At 42.0% G+C, this 13,565-nt stretch overlaps 1 protein-coding gene across 1 annotated transcript in view; it reads right to left on the reverse strand.

Annotated features, from left to right (window-relative positions):
* The window catches only part of SLC6A5 (solute carrier family 6 member 5), a 134,013-nt gene that overhangs the window by 81,032 nt on the left and 39,416 nt on the right, over positions 1-13,565 (reverse strand). The window lies entirely within an intron of this gene.

The following is a 13,565-nucleotide window of genomic DNA, read 5'->3' on the forward strand; positions in this document are numbered from 1 at the left end:
ATTTTGGGCATCCCCTGCAACAAATATGTCATTTTTGGTGAGGTACTCACCGCCTCCCACCCCTACAGCCAGGTCTTGCGGGGTCTTTACCAGTTTGGGTCATCTACCCTTTCTGTTGATTTGGTGTAAGTGATGAATTTATGTACAGCTTTTTGAATTATATTCTAGTAGATGCTTTAAATATTTGCATAATATATCTATTTGTATATTATTATATTTTTTTATTCTTAGCAACTATTCAAATACACCCCCTAAACCCCCGAAGAAGCTATTCCTGTGAAACACGTTGGGACATCATCACCTCCCCCCCTTTTCTTTTTTCTTTGTTATACTACTTCAATATCAATTTCATTATTTATATTGATTGATGTATGAGGGAAGATGATGCGGAGGGTGGCTGAGCTGATTATGACTAAATACTATGATGAATGGTCTTTAGGGGACTGTTACCCCAAAACATTTTCTTAAAATGTTGTAAAAAAAATGTTGGTTTTATAAATTTAAGTGTTTTCTGTTGGGAGGTTTCAGCACCATTCAAATCCCATTTATTCATATTTTGTTTTTATTTCTACATATACATATGCTTTAAATATTTGCATAATATAGATATTAATTTTATATTATCATTTTTTTTCCTTTTATTTTTAGCAACTATGCTCAATTACGCCCAGTCAACCCCTGAAGAAGCTACAACTGTGAAACCCGTTGGGACACGATCACCCGCCCCCCCCCCTTTTTTCTTTTGTTATACTACTTCAATATAAATTTCGTTATTTGTATTGATTGATGTATGAGGGAAGATGATGCTGAGGGTAGCAGAGCTGATTATGACTTAATACTATGAGGAATGTTTTTTTAGGGGACTAGTACCCCAAAACATTTTATTAAAATTTTGTAAAAAATTTTGTAAAAAAAAAAAAAGAAAATGTTGGTTTTATAAATTTGTTTCTTTAAGTGTTTTCTGTGGGGAAGTTTCAGCACCATTCCAAATCCCATTTATTTATCTTATGGTTTTTTTTTTCTACATATACACATGCTTTAAATATATGCATAATATAGATATTATTTGTATATTATCATATGTTTTCCTTTTATTCTTAGCAACTATGCTCAAATACACCCCCTGAACCCCTGAAGAAGTTACAACTGTGAAACGCGTTGGGACATCATCACCCCCCCTTTTTGTTTGTTATACTAATAAATTAAATTATTCTTCTTTTGTTAAGGACTAAGCCTATTTCTGACACAGGTTGTTTACAAGTTAAAATCTGTATTTTTGCTCGAAAATTACTTAGAACCCCCAAACATTATATATGTGTGTGTATATTTTTTTTTCTTTTTTAACAAAGACTCTGGAGAATAAAATGGTGGTTGCAATATTTTTTGTCACAGCAGTCTTTCAAATGGATTTTTTTTTTGTAAAAAATATATTTCACTGCAATTAAAAAAAAAAAATTAATGGCAAAGTTACCCCAATTTTTTTTGTATATTGTGAAAGATGATGTCACGCCGAGTAAATAGATACCTAACATGTTACCGTGTAAAATTGCGCACACTCGTGGAATGGCAACAAACTACGTTACCTAAAAAGCGACGTTTTAAGAATTTTAAATGGTTACCAGTTTAGAGTTACAGAGGGAATCTTTTTCTAGAATTATTGCTCTTGCTCTAGGGACTGTGGTGATACCTCACATGTGTGGTTGGAATACTGTTTTCATTTGCGGGCGCAACTTAGGTATGCCTTTTCTTTCGTGCGCGAGCTCACGGCAATGGGGGCGCTTTAAAAAAAAAAATTCCTATTTATTTTATTTAGTTTTTCTTTTTAGCACTGTTTTTTTTTTTAGAAATATATATATATATATATATATATATATATATATATATATATATATATATATATATATATATATATATGTATATACATATATATTTTTTTTTTTTTTAGTAATTTTATTTATTTATTTTTTTTTTTTTTTTACTCTGTCCATTTAAAATTATTATTTTTTTGGATCACTTTAATTGCTGCCACAAGGAATGTAAACATCCCTTGTGACAGTAATAGTCAGTGACAGGTACTCTTTATGGAGGGATTGGGAGTCTAAAAGACCCCAAACCCCTCCACTGCACTTCAAAGTATTCAAAATGCCGAAATCAGCATTTTTATATACTGTCACTTTTTTTAAAATTGACGCCGATTTGAACCTCTGCTGATTTTGTACATTTGCCCACTGACAAAGAAATGATCAGTCTATAATTTTAATGGTCGGTTTTATTTAACAGTGAGAGACAGAATAACATCAAAAATATCCAGAAAAACACATTTCAAAAATGTTTTAAATTGATTTGCATTTTAATAAGTAAAGTAAGTATTTGATCCCCAATCAATCAGCAAGATTTCTGGCTCCCAGGTATCTTCTGTACAGGTAACCAGCTGAGATTAGGAGCACTCTCATAAAGGGAGTGCTGCTAATCTCAGTTTGTTTCCTGTATAAAAGACACCTGTCCACAGAAGCAATCAATCAATCAGATTCCAATCTCTCCACCAAGACCAAAGAGCTTGTATAGATGCTAATGTCTCACTGGGGCGGTAGCCAGGGACACCTATGATAAGCAGCACCTTGTCCTAATTGGATTGCCAGAATGGTATGTATTAGATGGACTTTTATGGCACGTAAAGAAAAAGCAGTTGTGAACTCAATTTAGATTTATTGGGGTATTCATACAAAAAATATTTAAAATGTGCAGAAACAAATATTGTGAATAGATACATAGACATAAAACCATGTCGAAACATAGGAAACAGCACTATATATAGACAGGTGCCGACTACCATTACTACATCACCAAAGAGTAGAGGACGTATCTTTCCTTAATGAAGCTGTTCAAGGTTAGTATTTCGATGTACAGAGTAGTATTTGAGGCAGTGGATTTTGGTAGTTGGCTGTGTCCATTGCTAGGCGTCTGTTAACTTGCTCAGCTTAACATGTTTCGCGCTTGCGCGCTTCCTCAGGGGCCTGCTGATGAGCACACGTTCCAGGGTCACGTTTAGGATGGGGGCACATTCATGGATATAACTCCTTTGAATAGGTAACCTGTGATACTAAGTGGTGTCCTATGCTCCAAGCAATGAGGATTACTCATATGCACAAATGTCCAGGCATAGCTGCTTGGCGATCTGTTGGACCAGAGGGGATCTCTCACGTGCTCGTTCTCCTCCCCCCCATCCACGGACAACACCAGGGATCCCAGAAAGGTTTAAAGCATGCTCTTCTTGCTCCTCCTCATCTGCCCCGGCACCATCCTCCTCCTCTGACTCCTCTTCAGACTCCTGCTGTTGATTTGTCTCAGATGGAGTAGCATCCCCTGGGAATTCATCCAACATTGCGACTTCCTCATCTTCCTGCTCCTGCTCCTCGACGGCTTGATCAATGACACGATGCAATGCACGCTCCAGAAAGAAGGCGTAAGGTACGATGTCACTGATGGGGTGCCCTGGCTGCGACTGACCAGTTTGGTGATCTCATCAAATGGCCGCAGAAGTCTGCATGCACCGCGCATGAGCAGCCACTGGCACGGTGAAAAAAAACCAAGCTCCCTAGAACCTGTCCTGCCGCAGACTTCGTACAGGTAGTCGTTAACTACACGTTTCTGCTGAAACAGCCTATCAAGCATATACAAGGTTGAGTTCCATCACGTCGGGCAATCACAAATAAGACGTCTGACAGGCAGGTTGTGTCGCCGCTGAATGTCAGCAAGGTGAGCCATGACTGTGTAAGATCTTCTGAAATGGCCCGAGATTTTCCTGGCCTGCTGCAAGATGTCCTGGACCCCAGGGTATTTGGCAATGAATTCGTGCACGACCAAGTTCAGGACGTGGGCCATGCATGGCATGTGTGTAATTTTGCCCTGTTTCAGCGCGCTCAGCAGATTGGCACCGTTGTCGCACACCACTTTACCAACTGTGAAATTGAGCGGTGTCAGCCACTGATCTGCCTGTGAACGCAAAGCTGAAAGGAGTTCAGGACCAGTGTGGCTCTTGGCTTCCAGGCACAACAGACGCAGCACAGCATGGCAACGTCTCACCTGGCATGTGGAATAGGTTCTGGGGATCTTGGACGGCACAGCGGAAGAGACGGTAGCAGCGGAAAAGTAGGAGCCAGCCGAGGAGGAGAGGGAGGATGGAGTAGGAGGAGGAGAAGAAGAGGCAGGCCTGCATGCAATCCGTGGCGATAAAACCAAATCTACACGGGTGCCATGGGTTACATGCTTGACAGCCGTCAGAAGGTTCACCCAGTGGGCAGTAAAAGTTATATACCTTCCCTGCCCATGTTTGCTAGACCATGTGTCTGTGGTCAGATGTATCTTGGCACAGACACTGTGTGCCAGAGATACATTCACTTGCCGCTGAACATGGCCATATAGCTCTAAAAATGCTCTTCTGCGAGAAATATTTCCTTCCTGGGACCTTCCATTGTGGTGTTCCAATGGCCACAAATTTCCGAAAGGCCTCCGAGTCCACCAGTTGATATGGCAGTAGTTGGCGGGCTATCAGTTCCGACAAGCGAGCAGTCAACCGTTGGGCAAGAGGATTATCCGGCATCATCATTTTTTTACGCTCCAACATTTGGGCCACGGAAGCCTGCCTTTTTCCATGGCATGATGGAAGGTGGAGTGGAGGACAATTGGGAGGAGAGAGGAGAAGGAGAAGCTGGATGGTGAGAGCCTGGAGTGTGGCTTTGTGGGTTCTGATGGCATTGCTCCCACTGAGCTTGGTGATGGGAGTCCAGGTGCCTTCTTAAGGCGGTCGTCCCTAGGTGAGTGTTGGGCTTACCTCGACCTATGCGTTGACTGCAAAGGCTGGTAACACTATTGTCAGCAGCGGACACGTTAAAAAAAGCCCCCTATGCGGAGCCATGTGCCGGCGTCCTGAGAGCGCCAGATGTGACTGTACATGGTTGATGGCTCGCTCCTGATACATTAGCAGTCTGCTTTGTCCCTCCTGTGCAAAGTAAGTTCCGCCTGCTTCTCCTCCCTATCTGCTGGTCCATCTCTCCCTCTGAACTCCCCTGCTCTTCCTCTCTTGTGGGCACCCATGTGACATCCATAGACACGTCATCATTGACGTCACCTTCCCCACCACTAACATTTGAGATCTCAGAGTAGGCAGCAACAGCGGGGACCAACCTCCTTGGGCTGATCTGGGTACTGTCATCAGATGCTGAGTGGCGGCTGTTGCTACCTCCTCTTCCTGATCCGATGCCAAGAATGGCTGCGCATAGCAAAAGTCTTGTGATGGATCGGAAAATAATTCCAGTGACTCAAGCGGAGGGTATACGGTGGTGGGTGTGTTGGCGGTGGTGTCTTTGGGGGTGCACACAGCAGAGAGTGAAGAGGGTGCAGATAGAGAGGATGAGGAGGGTGCAGAAGATTAAGAATGAGTGAGCCACTCAACCAAGTCTGGTGTGTCCTTTGACGTAATCGAACGCACCTTCTGAAACTTCACACTTTGGCTCCGGCCTACTGCTCCTGCCCTACCCCTACCACCCCTGCGTAAGGGCCTGCATCTTCCTCTGCCTGTCATTTTTCAAATTACCCTGTGACAAAAGTCTCTAGAGAAGCACAGTATATGTGGAAGAAGGTATATAACACCCCGCTTCATTTTGTGGTTTTGGGGGGCCACTGGTCTATCACACCAGTTCTGCAAATAATTGGCCAGTAACTGTTGTCACTGTGTGTAGCACAGTTAACGCAGCAAAAGAGGCAAAATGTTTGCAGGACACAAATACACTTATAAATGTAGACTGTTTGATAACACCCCGCTTCAATATGCGGTATTGGGGGGCCACTGGTCTATCACACCAGTTCTGCAAAAAATTGGCCAGTAACTGTTGTCACTGTGTGTAGCACAGTTAACGAAGCAAAAGAGGCAACATTTTTGCAGGACACAAATACACTTATAAATGTATACTGTTAGATAACACCCCGCTTCAATCTGTTGTTTAGGGGGCCACTGGTTTATCACACCAGTTATAATACTTTTTTAAAAGTGCTTTTGTCACTCTTTGTAGTTGTAGTATCGCTGCAGTAACGCTCACCACACCAGTCACAATGCTGCACAGTGCACAATACAAAGCCACTATAATATGCTTTCTATATTGGAAAGTATTTTATAATGTATTACACCCCTATATAGTGCACTGAACACCAAAGAATAGTACACCTATACCAAATACCAGTCCTAGAAAGGACTTTTGTGGTCCTATAACAGAGCGATCTGCGTCACTGACAATCTGTCCCTGCTCCCCACAGCAAACCTCTCCCTACACTGATAAAAAGCAGAATGTAAAATGGCAGCCAGCTCAGGTCTATTTATAAGGTAGGGGGTATGTCCATGTGCTGAAATGTCTCAATTGGCTGTCCTGTTCCACCTGATGGATATGTCATGGGTCAAAGTTCTCCCCAATGTAAACTAATATGGCCGCAGTGAACAACGCCATATGTTCATAATATCGGCGGACTGCGAATGAGCAAAGTTCGCCGCAAACCGACCGCCGCGCGAACCGCAAGGTCATCTCTATTCACCGCATCAAAGGCACGATGGACAGGGCCATGTACCATCAAATCTTGGGTGAGAACCTCCTTACTTCAGCCAGGGCATTGAAGATGGGTCATGGATGGGTCTTCCAGCATGACAATGACTTAAAACACGCAGCCAAGACAACAAATAGGTGGGCAGGCTGCCGCAGGCTGGCTCGACTGCTGGAATCGCCATACCTGTACAGCGATCTGCGAGAGCGCTCCTGAGGGCTCCCGCACCTCACAAGTCAGCAGGGATGCTGATCCACGGGACCGGCAGGACCGATTGCCGAGGGGCCCCCGCAATCGCTCCCCGCTGAGAGAAAAGGATGGTCAGCTGTTGTAAACACATCTGACCGTCCTTCTCTCTCAGAGCGCCTGTGATCCTTCTATTTAGGATCACAGGTCTCTATGATCATTTCACAAGTCCCTCCCCCCACAGTTAGAAAACACCCCCTAGGCTCACAATTAAACCCTTTGATCACCCCTAGGTTAACCCCTTACCTGCCAGTGTCATTATTACAGTAACAGTGCATATTTTTAGCACTGATTACTGTAGTAATGTTACTGGTCCCCCCAAAAGTGTCAAAAATGTCAGTTAGGGGTCCGATCTGTCCGCCGCAATGTCGCAGTCCCGCTAAAAATCACAGATCGCCGCCATTACTAGTAAAAAAAAAAATAAAAAGATAAAAATGACATAAATCATTCCCTTTGTTTGTAAATGCGATAACTGTTGCGCAAACCAATCAAAATACACTTATTGTGATTTTTTTGCCAAAATAATGTAGCAGGAAACAAATTGGCCTAAAAGGAGGAAAAAAATGGATTTAAATTTTTTTTTTTTTTTTAAATGTTTTATAACAGAAAGTGAAAAATATTGTTTTTTTTTTTTTTTTTTTTTTTTTTTGCTAAATTGTTGCTATTTTTTTGTTTATAGTGCAAAAAATAAAAATTGCAGAGGTGATCAAATACCACCAAAAGAAAGCTCTGTTTGTGGCAAAAGAAGGACATCAATTTTATTTGGGTACTGCATCGCAACGCGTGCAATTTTCTGTTAAAGTAACGCATTGCTGAATTGCAAAAAATGTCCTGGTCATTAAGGGGGAAAATCCTTCCAGTCCAGAACTGATTAACCACTTAAGCCCCGGAAGATTTTACCCCCATTCCGACCAGGGGGTATTTTGCGATTCGGCACTGCGTGACTTTAACGGACAATTGCGCGGTCGTGCGACGCTGTACCTAAACGAATTTGGCGTCCTTTTTTTCCCACAAACAGAGCTTTCTTTTGGTGGTATTTGATCACCTGTGCGATTTTTTGATCACGCGCTATAAACAAAAAAAGAGCGTCAATTTTGCAAAAATAACAATATTTTTCACATTTTTTTATATGAAATTCCCCCCAAAAAAATGTAAAAATCAAAATTTTTTAACATTTTTGGCCAATTTGTTTTATGCTACCTATGTTTGGTAAAAAAAATCGCAAAAAGCGTATTTTGATTGGTTTGCGCAAAAATTATCGCGTTTACTAACAAAGGGAAAGATTTTTGTCATTTTTGTTGTTTTTTTTTTTTAACGCGTAATGGCGGCGATCTGCGATTTTTTTTGCGGTACTGCGACATTGGGGCGGACAGATCGGACCCTTGACTGACATTTTTGACACTTTTGGGGTTACCGGTGACATTTCTACAGTAATCAGTGCTATATATATGCACTGTTACTGTAAAAATACACTGGTAGTGAAGGGGTTAACTTTATTTGGGAGGGAGGGGCTGTGTGTGTCCCTAGGGGCGTGCTTTCTACTGTGATTGGCTGTGGCTTCAGCTGTAAGGACACTGATCAACGGATCTACATAGTAGATCCATGTGATCAGTGTCTTTGCAGCGAGGAGAATGACAGGCAGCTTGTTTACACAAGCTGCCTGACATTCTCCCTCTCCCCCGCCGATCGCCGAGTGGCCGGCGGACATCGGGTCCGCTGGTCACACGCGCGGGGGGGTCCGTGACCACGCGGGAGCGGGAGCGCGCCTCCGGGGGCGCGCGCTCGCTCCCTAGACCCTCACAAGCAAGCAACGTAGCCCTACGTTAGTTTGCCTGTGAGGGGCTGACCGCCGACGTAGATAGTCGTGCGGCGGTCGGCAAGTGGTTAAATAAAATAATTGACACCCAACTTTGTATTTATTAGCTTCCAATAAAATGCATAAGCAAAAAAAATGTTTTATCCAGATAATGGTTTCATCAGTAAACAATTTTTCTATTTTTGCTGCATGAAGACATTGTAACGGATCCTTTACAGAAAATAATAGATTCTATTTTTGAAACCCCCCCCCCAGGACATTGTCTGTGCTGCAGTGCACCATGCGGTCTTTGAGATTGCCTGTTATTATGCCTTCTCTCCACTGGAGGGCGATTTTGTTCCACTACAGAAATACTACTCAATAAACAGGTACCAACCACAAAGAAAAATACATTGTAATCATTTTGAAAGAGAAATATTTAAAGTCTTTATAACTGAGTATTTATGAAATGAAGGCTTTATAGTAGGGATCAGTAGCTCTGCACACACAGGTGACTTCTTGTGATTTACTAATGCTGTAAAACAATTGATGGCGCTGTTAAGTCTTTCTTGGTCTAAATTAGCAGCCAAGGAGGAACAATATTCTGCATAACATATATACTGATACAGTAAAACCTTGGATTGCGAGCATAATTCGTTCCGGAAGCATGCTTGTAATCCAAAGCACTCTTATATCAAAGCAAATTTCCCCATAAGAAATAATGGAAACTCAGATGATTCGTTCCACAACCATTTATTCATAAGTCCTTCAGTTTATAGTCCATATAAAAAGATTATAGCATTGCGATAGGTTATATAACCATAAAATGTCCATCCACAAATAGCCCCTTCCACAAGGGGATAAGAAGCAAAATCCAGTAGGAGCTACAGAGTATCAAAGAGAAGAAAGGCGCCTCTAAGTGTAGCAATATGGTTCCATTTAATGAAGGTACAACATTTAGCAACTCACATGGTTGATGAATAAAACAGGCACATCTAAGTATGCAGGCATCCGGGGTAAAGCTGTCCACATGGACTATCTTCTGCACCGCCGGCTGCCAGTCTGTAATCCTGACCGGGAAGACCACCCTGCAGTAAAGGGATCTAAAAGCGAGGGGCAGCATGGAAGGGATGACGTAGATGGCGGTGCAGAGGATGGTCTATGTGGACAGCTTTAGCCTGGATGCCTGCATACTTAGATGTGCCTGTTCCAATCATCAACCATGTGAGTTGCTAAATGTTGTACCTTCATTAAATGTAACCATATTGCTACACTTAGAGGCGCCTCTCTTCTCTTTTATACTCAGCTGTGACTTGAAGCTACTTGTATATCAAGACATCGCTTGTAAACCAAGTCAAAATTTATTTGAAAATTTTGCTTGTCTTGCAAAGCGCTCTTAAACCAAGTTACTCTCAAACCAAGGTTTTACTGTATTTCCTTTTCTATAGAGGTAATGGAAGCTTGGGATTACTTGAGGTTCCATTTACACTGTTGTATTTTAATGCATATATTGCAACAAGTTAAATGCATGTGCCCAACATCCCCATAATAAAACGAATGCTTATTCCCACCTCAACACTGCAATGCAATGCATTTTGAGAAAGATCAGATACCATTCCTCCAATAAATTAAAAATTTCACAGAAAACCGCAAGGAAATATAGATGGGCCACATCGTAACAACTTGATGTTCATGATTAACCTTGCCAATATAAGGGTAACCCCAAAACTCACTGGTTTCAGTAACATTTTGACTGTTGAAGCCAGATTGAAAATTATATTTATTTAGACAAACATGTAGATAGGAAGCCATGTTTGGAGAGCAAGTCAATCACATTACATTCTGTTGGCTTAATGAACATTGCTCTATCTGGCTAGGGTTTCTAATACAGTTTTATACACTAAAGTGGGTGGAACCTAGCTATCTAATTTCTTTAAAGTCACATCTCAGTCTTTGATGACATTCTTTGATATGCGAAATGGACATTTAACATAAATGTGTCACTTCCAAAACTTGTTGGCTAAACAGGTCTTCAAAGGTCGATATAGCAATCTTAACAGCTGGAGTTGTAAATAGCTTTTGAGTACAACAGCTGTTATACAATATGACTTCTCACAAAATATAAATCCAATATATCTGCTTAATCAAAAATACATGTTTCATAATCATAAGAAAATATTTGATAAATAAAATGGCTGCTTCCCTTTTCCTCATCAATATCTATATATACAGGGGGGAAATAATGATTTGATCCCCTACAGGTTTTGCCCACTTACATGGAAATTAAGGGTTTATCATTTTTATCAAAAGTGTATTTTAAATGATCGAGACCAAAAAAAAAAATGATACAAATGTTATAAATGGAGTTGCGGTTCAGTGAGTAAAATTAGTATTTGGTCCCCAAGCAAAACATGACTTAGTATTTGGTGGAGAAACCCTTGTTGGCAAGCACAGAGGTAAGATGTTTCTTGTAGTCGGTGACCAGGTTTGCACACATCTGGATTTTGGTCCACTCTTCTTTACAGATCTTCTCTAAATCCTTAAGGTTTCTTGGCTGTCACTTGGCAACTCAAAGTTTCAGCTCCCTCCATATATTTTCTATAGGATTAAGGTCTGGAGACTGGCTAGACCACTCCATGACTTAATGTGCTTCTCCTTTGCCTTGTCCGTACGTTTGGATCATTATCATGCTGGAAGACCCATCCATGACCCATCTTCAGTGTTCTGACTGAGGGAAGAAGGTTCTCATCCAAGATTTTACAATACCCAGCCCCCATCCATTGGCCCCTCAATGAGGCAAAGTCAGTCTGTACCTTTAGCAGAGAAACAGTCCCAAAGCATCATGTTTCCACCTCTATGCTCTTCTTTACAGGTCTTCTCTAAATCCTTAAGGTTTCTTGGCTGTCACTTGGCACCTCAAAGTTTCAGCTCCTCCCATAAATTCTCTATAGAATTAAGGTCTGGAAACTGGCTATCCCACTCCATGACCTTAATGTGCTTCTTCTTGAGCCACTCCCTTGTTGCATTGGTGGTATGTTTTGGGTCATCGTCATGCTGAAATATCCATCCATGACCCATCTTCAGTGTTCTGGCTGATGGAGGAAGGTTCTCATCCAAGATTTTACAATAATGGCCCCATCTATTGGCCCCTCAAAGTCGGTCTGAATCTTTAGCAGAGAAACAGCCCCAAAGCATCATGTTTACATCTCCATGCTTGGTTGTAGGCAGGGCTTTTTTTTTCTCACAAAATAGGTGCAGGAACCCCTTTCCAAGTCATCCTTTTTCTTGGACCCTACCCACCTCCAAGCACCATTCCATGGTTCTACCCCCTACCTACCTCCCAGTACTGCCCTTTTAGAGAATACAGAACCAAGTATAATTTAGTGGTCTTAAGTAATTTTATGGGAAATGATAACAAGAAAAGCAGTAAAATAGATTCCCTGTAGGCAGCAACAATATTGCTCCTCGCCAGCAACAATAGATCCTCTAACAACAATGGACCACCCACAACAAAATTTCCCCCAGGCAACAATAGACTCCCGGCTGCAACAACAGATCTCTCCACAGCCAGCAACAATAGATCCCTCCCTCAACAGTGGATCTCTCCCAGCAACAACTGACCTCCCCAGCAATATAAGACCCACCCCCAGCAACAGTAGGGCCCCAACCAGTAACCATAGACCTCCTCAGCAACAACAGACCCCCCTGCAGAAATAAATTGCCTCCAGCTGGAATAAATCCCCCAGAAGCCAGCATTAATAGACCCTGCAGCACACTCCAGCACCCCTTGTCATTACATACAGTCAGTGCTGAACTGCGTTCCCCCAGGTTCCCGCTGAAAAAAAGCCCTGGTTGTAGGGATGGTGTTCTTAGGGTCAAAGTCAGTATTTTTCTTCCTCCAAACACCGCAAAGTGAGTTAATGCCAAAGAGCTCAATTTTTGTCTCATTTGACCACAGCACTTTCTCCCAATCCTTCTCTGAATCATTTAGATCTTCATTGGCATGACTGTACATGTGCCTTCTTGAGGAGTGGGACTCACTGTGTTTGAAGAAAAATGCTGACTATGACCCTAAGAACACCAATTTAAAACATTTGTATCATGTGTTTTTAGTATTATTGGTAGATATTCTGTCTATATTAGGCATGTACAACCTGCGGCCCGGGGGCCGCATGCGGCCCAGAACTGCAGGCAATGCGGCCCACTGCCCCCTGACAATTTTATTTTATTTTTTTGCTGGAGAGGAAGGAAGTTGGGTCGGGGGCACGGCCACAGCGGCTTCCAACTAACTGTAGGCAGAGGCTGCCTCGGAAGGGATCATCCTCTAGTTGTGTTAAATTAGTGCTGGGGGGGGGGGGGGCAGCAGCACGTTTTATTACTTATATACCTTAACTATAGTATATATTTTATATGCGGCCCAAGAAAACTTCTCTACACTCAATGTGGCCCAGAGAAGCCAAAAGGTTGGACACCCATGGTCTATATAATTTAAAATACACCTATGATAAAACATTATAGACCCTTCATTTCTTTGTAACTTGGCATACTTTAAAAATCTGCAGGGGATCAAATAAATATTTTCCACACTGTAATTATCACTACACACCTGCCTAACACTACAAAAAAACACACCACTATGCACATACATACTAAATAGATCCTAAAGGAAAGCTGCCATGAGAACAAGCCATTGAGGCTGCTTCTAAAAGTTAAAATTGCTGCTTGTATGGCTTTCTCTGCCTCTGTCTTCAATACATGGAGTCATTAACCAAGAACATCTATGCAGTTCAGGACTTCTGATCTCAATCTCACTTTCTGCATACATGTTCTGGATAAGTAAAGGAGTATTAAAGCTGGACGCTGACAGGAAACTAATATTTTCAGAACATGGTCATCAATGCCCTATGCATTTATATCATAACAGACGGTCGCTTAT

The sequence above is a fragment of the Pelophylax lessonae genome (genome assembly GCF_965119305.1).
Source record: "Pelophylax lessonae genome assembly, chromosome: 10".
NCBI lineage: Eukaryota > Metazoa > Chordata > Amphibia > Anura > Ranidae > Pelophylax > Pelophylax lessonae.